The following is a 7,191-nucleotide window of genomic DNA, read 5'->3' as shown; positions in this document are numbered from 1 at the left end:
ATCCATGGGTATTTTTCTACTATTATTCAATATTATGTAAGCTTTACATGGCTTTCACTGTACGTACAATTGGATCTTCCATATACTTCTTAAAACATGGCCAGACTTTGCAAGCTAAAGCAAAAAATTTGTGCCATTTTTCTCTATGACTGGTCTCAAGGTGTGATCAAATCGATCGTTGATGGATAAATTACTACTGCTATGAAGTCATCGAAAATCAATTGTAGATGTTACATAATTTAGAGCTATCTAAAACAGTAATTTTTAGTAAGGGTAATTTTCTTTAGCGAAAATTATCTTGTGTATATTTTTAAAACGTAATGTAGTGCATCTAAGCGCGAGGACAGTGTAAGCACCACTCAAAGCCTTCGTGATAATAGCTTAAAATAATTATCGGTATATTTTTAGGATGTCTCTATATATATTTAGTTTAGGATCGTCCGCATATATCTATTCATTTTACGGCCAAAGTGGAATTTACAAAATAGAACGGTGAGTATAGCTGGAACCATGTTGTAAACCATGCTTACAAAAAAAATCATTGACCTCAACAAAATGTGCTAGATAACTTACAACTAACATAAACGCTCAACTGTTATGTTTTACATATTCTGTCTATGAGCAGAAAATGCTTGCTCATATCGAGAGTTTTGAAAAAAAAAACATATTATAAATCACACTATAGTCCATGTTATATTATCAACATTAGTTGTTTCTACATGGGCTCTGATCATAAGACCTTCAAATAATCAGATCATTTCTGTCCCGTATGCAAGACAACAAGCTCAAATCAATCCCAAAAAAGCAAAACATCCTGCAAAAATAACAAGAAACTATATCTTCTGGATCTTTTTTTAATGCTAATTCAAGAGGTTATTTTCGCTAAGATTACATACAGGATGCCACAAATGAGGTTAGCGCATTATGACAGCCTCAAAATACCGTTGTATTTTTTCGAATATTGCGAAGACCCTCTACAAGGATTTCTGCCGACAGGCATAATTTTGAAAAGGGAAAATTTTCGATCATTCTTAAAGATGTGCTAGCTTGATGATAATTTGTGTTTGTATTAAATGGAGCAAAAGAGACAGGTACGTGGGAATAGGAAATGCTTGAATCGTCGCGGACGCGCTTTCTATTTTATCCGAACCATAAGTCGTAAATGAGTAAAATTGTACGTAATGCAACAATCTAGACAAACTGGGATTGGTGGCCGACACTTCCACAGGGGCGAAAAGCATCAGACGTTTTGAGCCGCATAGCTAATAGAATGATGTAAATAGTCCCTTTTCTGATGATTAAAATCCCTACCGTGATTGTGTATGACGCGTAGACGCATATCCATTTTTTTCTGTAAACGAAAGAAATAATTCACACATACGAGATATTATATATATATATATATATACACACTGCATGGTTGTAAGTGCTGCTATGTTTAACAGTTAGTTTTGATTTCTAACCGTGAGGCCTCTCGTCCATAAAACTGGTCCTTCTTCAGTACATGAGAATCCTGGTCATTGCCGAAGCGAACGATAAACCTCATTCTTTCTCACGTATTCCATAAAGGAGAAAATGAAAATTTAAACAGTGCCATTGAAAACGCCACCTATGACAGTCCGAAAAGATACAACAGGCCGAATGATTTGGGAGGTTCTGACATTTTAAATAAGTCGTAATTACGAAAGCTTAATAGCTAAATGAATAAAAAATAAATACATTTTCATGTTACTACCTACCTAAAGAGCCGAACTATGTAACCAATCCAAATGCTGCGCTAGGACGTGCGTATAAGGCAGTTTCGTTAATTGGAGGTCATGTACGATCGCCCTTACCTATGCTGGGATAATTGTTTGTATACAAATAAGTCTCTGATTCCCTGTTTGTTTATTCAACATAAATCAACGAGTATACGATTCGAAGGAATTGACGTAGAAGGGTCAAAAGCTGAGTTTATGGGTGTGCAAAACGAAAATCTGCGGTTATCGGGAGTATGCCTCCAGTTATTACCGGTTGTACTTTACGGTCAAAGTAAATTCTATCCTAATTGCTGCTAGGCTTATGACTCTTATCTGCCTTTGTAGGTTTACGCACCGGTCTGGATATACAAACTGCTGTTTATAACCTATCTATAACACAATGAAGACTGGGACTCAAGCAGCTACTATTACTAAGCTATTAGACGTAAGCGGTGACAATCACTACGCTACTTGGTCCTTGGGCGTTAGAATTTTCCCCATACTTACGCTTCAATAGAGGTGGGATACATTTCAAAAAGACTGCGTTATTTTCCACGCCTGTTCAGCGCCAGAAAGATGTGCGATAGATAATACAATTCGTTTGCCTAGTTAATTAGAATAATGAGGCGATTATACGGAGCAGTAGTTAAAGCCTATCCAAAGTACCAATGACTGTATCCTGCTGTCGGGTGAAAAAAATCAAACCGTCCTATACCAACCGACCGGCGGTTGAATCGCAAGAGGCCACATTGTATTGAGTATGCCTTATTCCAAGCCGGAACTGATTGCGCTTGTCATGTCGTTTGGTTTTCGGTAGCCAATCAGAAAATCATTTACTAGCGTCCCAAATATAGAAGCTTCCTAACTTTTCGTCTTACTTTGAACCGTTCTTAGGTATTTCACAGTGCACTTTGTAAAGCAGAAATTTTCAAACATTCGTGATTAATTTTAAACGACGTATTTAGAGCCATGTGACACTGCCATCCTACAAATCTTGCTTGTGATTGTGACGTAAGAAAGACACGACGACGAAGTCCGGCCGCCACTACCCAGTTACAAACAGCTCTCGAAATAAATAAAGTATTAAGCAAAATTGGTAAACATCATTGGAGAGGCAGATGATATGCGGTAACTTGATTTAAGGACCACAACATTTTTCCGGCCCAATCAGGGCCGATTGGACGAAATGGACAAAATCCATTGAAATACACAGCAGTAACCAATGGCACGATCGTAACTCATCACTGGAAGACGTCTGTTACAGTGAGGCGAGGCGTACGATTTGCTGGCGATCGGCTATTGAACCCGCGCACCCCACAGTTGCATATCTCACTCGACCACTAAACTGGATATGACCGATTTTTTAACCTAGATGTTTTAGGGAATCGAAGCCTTTTTGTATACTTATAAATACATTTAGTTAGTTTACTCTGCACTGTTACGTAAATTAGGCCAGGCAACGTGAACTATGCCAAACAACGAATGCATTATCTAGAATCGTAATTGCTTGCGTAAGCGTTGACGTCTGTGCATACATGACATCAATCTAGACATAGACGCGTTTAATGATTTAAGGCCTATCTTTTCGGCACCCGCCGTAAAATTTATTTAGCCAGATTTTTTTAGCTTCTACTTATTTACTGCAACGCCACCTGCCTGATCCAACTGGTTCATTCGCTTATGTTATACTCAAACTGGTTCGGACAATATTATACACCAAAAGTTATTCCCTTAAAATGATTCTGCCTTACCTAACCTGTTGCTATTAATTCATTATTTTGCCCTAATTTTAATTAGCGTTATACCTAGTTTGAAATATAGTATAGTTCGACTGCGAGCTTATACTGTTCACTGTTTCACAGAGCAGTTTACAAGCGTCAGGTTGCCGTAACCATATTCTAGTACTTTGTCCCGATCATGATCAGTTATTACTAGTTTTTTTTCTCCTCGTCAATATCAATTGAAATCGTGAATGCCTCTTTAAATAGAACAGAGGTATTAAGTTTTGATCTTTCCCTAGCAGTGTTGCATGTTTACGCGGTTCGTCGAGAGCTATCCACTGGCTCAAAGAATTATACATCGGGATTGCATACTGCGTTCCGTCAAAGACTATTCATTAGCTCTAAACACCGGGTAGTTTTTGCCGACAGTAAGTTCAAAACGAGCTTTTGTCGAAATCAGCTCGACATGGGTCGCTTCAACTTCGAAGGCCACATTTATTCCGACAAAGGTTCGTTCAAAAAGCTGCTCAAAACCATGTTGAGACACATTTTGATCCCACTGCTACAAAGGTAACCTGGTACGACCTACTGGATCTTTCACTTCTTTCATGTCGGGTCACTTATCAGAACACGTAGAGCATTTTCACTCGACTCTTCAAGATCTAGCCATTAATAGCACAAAATGCCCCTTTTACATAGGATTCGATGTGGAAAGATGTTCAACCTGAGAGTAAATCATATTACGATTCCATCCATTAAGAACTTTCACAAAATACACCTTGACATGTAAGAAACTTTTACTCTAGTGTCACTGGCCCTCTTCAAACCGAAATATCCATTTGAGGTAGAGGAAGATTTATTCTACTGTTACTCAGTCGAGGAGATATATCGACTGATATGAAAAATTAGCGCCAACAAAGTGAAACTTATATTTCGGTATTTATGTCCAAGACTACTTATGAAGGCAATTGCGCCTCAATTTCGACTTGCTAACTAACATGACCTATTTCGATCAAAAGAGTATTTGGAATTTATTTGAAACGCCATTTTTTCATAGGAGAAGCAGCTGTTACGTTCGGACGTATACATGGCATTTTTCATACAACGTATCGATCGGTAGCAAAAATCCCCTTTCTACATAGAACACATGTTACATTATTAACCTCCAAACGGTATCTATTTGAAACGGGCCCCATCGTCAAATGCATGCCGCTGGCGAGAGGAAGATTTGATTAGGACTACATCTACGCAAAACAGGGATTACATCTTGATTGCAGGCCTACATTGTTACAGTTTTCCAGTTGTGAATTGTTTGTGCAGTAATTCTACTTTGACGCAATCAATTTTTTGCTCAATTTGTTAACGACATTTGTTCCGCTGCAGTTTCCTACGCATTCTACGTATTTCGTTCGCCCATTGAAATATAGCCGCGTCGGCAGACCGCAATTATCTCATCAGCTAATTTTAATGTTTGGCTCGTACTACGTCTAACCCTTGACATAAGCCACGACTCTATTCCAGGCCTACGCTTTTACGGACGTACAATTGATGTTCTTCTACAATCCTGTTATATTAATTCTGTTATCCCAGTGCAGTCAGAATGATTACATTTGTTTGGTCTAGCCAATTTCTAACATTGGATCAGAGATAACGTTAGTTCAGTGTAATTATTTTATTATCCCATTACGGCAACGGCTAGCTACTTTAACGGAACGATTCCGCTTTCCTCCTAATGGCTTCGTTGTTTAATTACAATTATTCTGTCTACGCAGAGCGTGTACGCCACGGCCTAAGACCCAATCCCGTACTCATCCATGGTCATCTGGTCACCGGTATATATCTGTACTTTTTTCTAATCAAAAAGTAATTTTTAATGCTTCGTAAGCTTCTAGATACATGTAGCTCCATCGCTATCCATTGAGGTGTCGTTTCGTTGCAAGTACGGCCACGGCAAAGAGGCCATAGCCTACGTCTAATCGACCTGCGCAGGATCCTACCACTTCCCTGTATCACACGCAACCAGGCTGCTACGATAAAAGGTTGCTGTGAATAGAACATTTCTATTGTTCGGTTCAATTGGTCAGTCAGTGGACGTCTAATACAAAAGTGCTACATCGGTAATTTTATTAGCTAGAGCGAGTAAACAAATCATTTCATGAGCCATTGCCATCATCTCTTTTGCGTTTTCCTATACGCTACGAACACTTCCTCGCTGCATCAGTATATCATTCACTTTAGCTTAGAACAGTCCGTCGGCCAGCCACTGCTGTAACGTACCGATTGCGTAGCTAGAACAGCGTAGATTCGGGCACACTCCAAACTTCAATTCCAGGCCAGCCAGAATAACTCATTTGCGAGAGATGTCTATTTGCATCTATCATGCTTGTATCTAGCATGCAATTATCTAACCATTAGCACGCCGTGTCCGGCTTGTGTGAACGTAAAGGCTGCTGAATGAGGTGTTGCTAAAAAAAAAATGCCCCATCTATCGACAAAAGAAAGCGACCGCCCTGCATACAAGGCCGAAAAACACTAATCTCCTTAAACATCTCAAACATTAGCTAGGCATGAGCCATGCTCATAGTGAGGAATGTGCTAGACTAGGGGAGACATTTAGGGAGAAGTGTAGAAAACAGCGGGGGCAAAAAAATGTCACAATACAGTAAATATTTCGTCAGCTTTACCTGATTAGGGTTCAAAATGTTTAGAAATGTTCCATCGTCAATGGTTATCTTTACTTGAGGCATCTGCCTTAGAGGCCAAAGGCCGAACGAGCTTTAGTCTGCTTCGGGTCGCCCACGCATAATAATGCGTCGTGAGAGCAGCTTGACCAAGTAGAAGGCACCGACAATGAAGGCGGAAAGTCTATGCCGAGGTCATTTTCCTGACCCTAACTACAAACGCCTGCGCAGAGTTCCTGCTACACTGTACCGCGACAGGAAGCGTCAATGGACTAATTTCTGGATGCAAAACCTGTTTACCCGTCTGGAAACAAAGGTTAGGCGTTCCTATAGCGCCGCCTTATCGATTGAAAAAAAACTTTCCAACTTGTCTGTTTGCTACAGGCAAATGGCTGAAAATTATTGCATTTTTCCTTGTACGGTAGCTGTACAATTTTGAACCTGCTTGAAACTTTTTAGTAATTCAGTAAACAGCCATCCGATTCTAACGAAAAGAAAATACTAATCCGAGCGTTTAGTTTGTCTACTCAGAATTATATAAAAGAAACATGCGCATTTAAAAGACCATGGGGCTACTCAGAGGGTATATCTGTGTGCACTATAACCCTTCGCCTTTAGGTACGATAGACACTGTCTGGCGGCCAGTGTCACCGCAGGCAAATTTGACTGGCCGCATTACTTGCTAGCTGTCGACGTTGGACAGACTGCGAATGTCTATGGTAGCTAACAATGGTGGTCTAGAGCTCCCGGACCCTCTCCAAATATCCCCAGCTATGATCAGATAAGTGTGTCTTCATTCTTCTGAAGGTAGATCTAACACAAAGCTGACTTTGACGACTATTCTTGTGTACGATAACGAGCCATTGTTTTCATTGTGTCAAAGTGTGCCACAACAAGGCTTGTATACAGCCCCGCTTGTAGCGATAGCTTAACAAGTGTCCTGTTAATAATCAGTAGTCGGTAATTGCGGAAGTCGATGTTTCTAGCAATTTGTTTTTTATGGAACAGGTTATATCCGCAATGATGAGGTAGATTAAATTTCTGAATATA

The 7,191-nt window shown here is 39.8% G+C and overlaps 1 long non-coding RNA gene across 2 annotated transcripts in view; it reads right to left on the bottom strand.

Annotated features, from left to right (window-relative positions):
* Positions 1-881: 881 nt before the first annotated feature.
* LOC111264865 (uncharacterized) overlaps positions 882-7,191 on the bottom strand; it is a 24,447-nt gene continuing 18,137 nt past the window's right edge. For both annotated transcript variants that reach the window (XR_015312840.1, XR_002683119.2), the window contains exon 3: positions 882-1,351. This is a non-coding gene — a long non-coding RNA (uncharacterized LOC111264865). The remainder of the gene's footprint in view (positions 1,352-7,191) is intronic.

This window comes from Varroa jacobsoni, unplaced genomic scaffold (genome assembly GCF_002532875.2).
Source record: "Varroa jacobsoni isolate VJ856 unplaced genomic scaffold, vjacob_1.0 scaffold_907, whole genome shotgun sequence".
Lineage (NCBI taxonomy): Eukaryota > Metazoa > Arthropoda > Arachnida > Mesostigmata > Varroidae > Varroa > Varroa jacobsoni.
The sequence above is the reverse complement of the archived record's forward strand: the minus strand, read 5'-3'. Positions and strand labels throughout refer to the sequence as shown.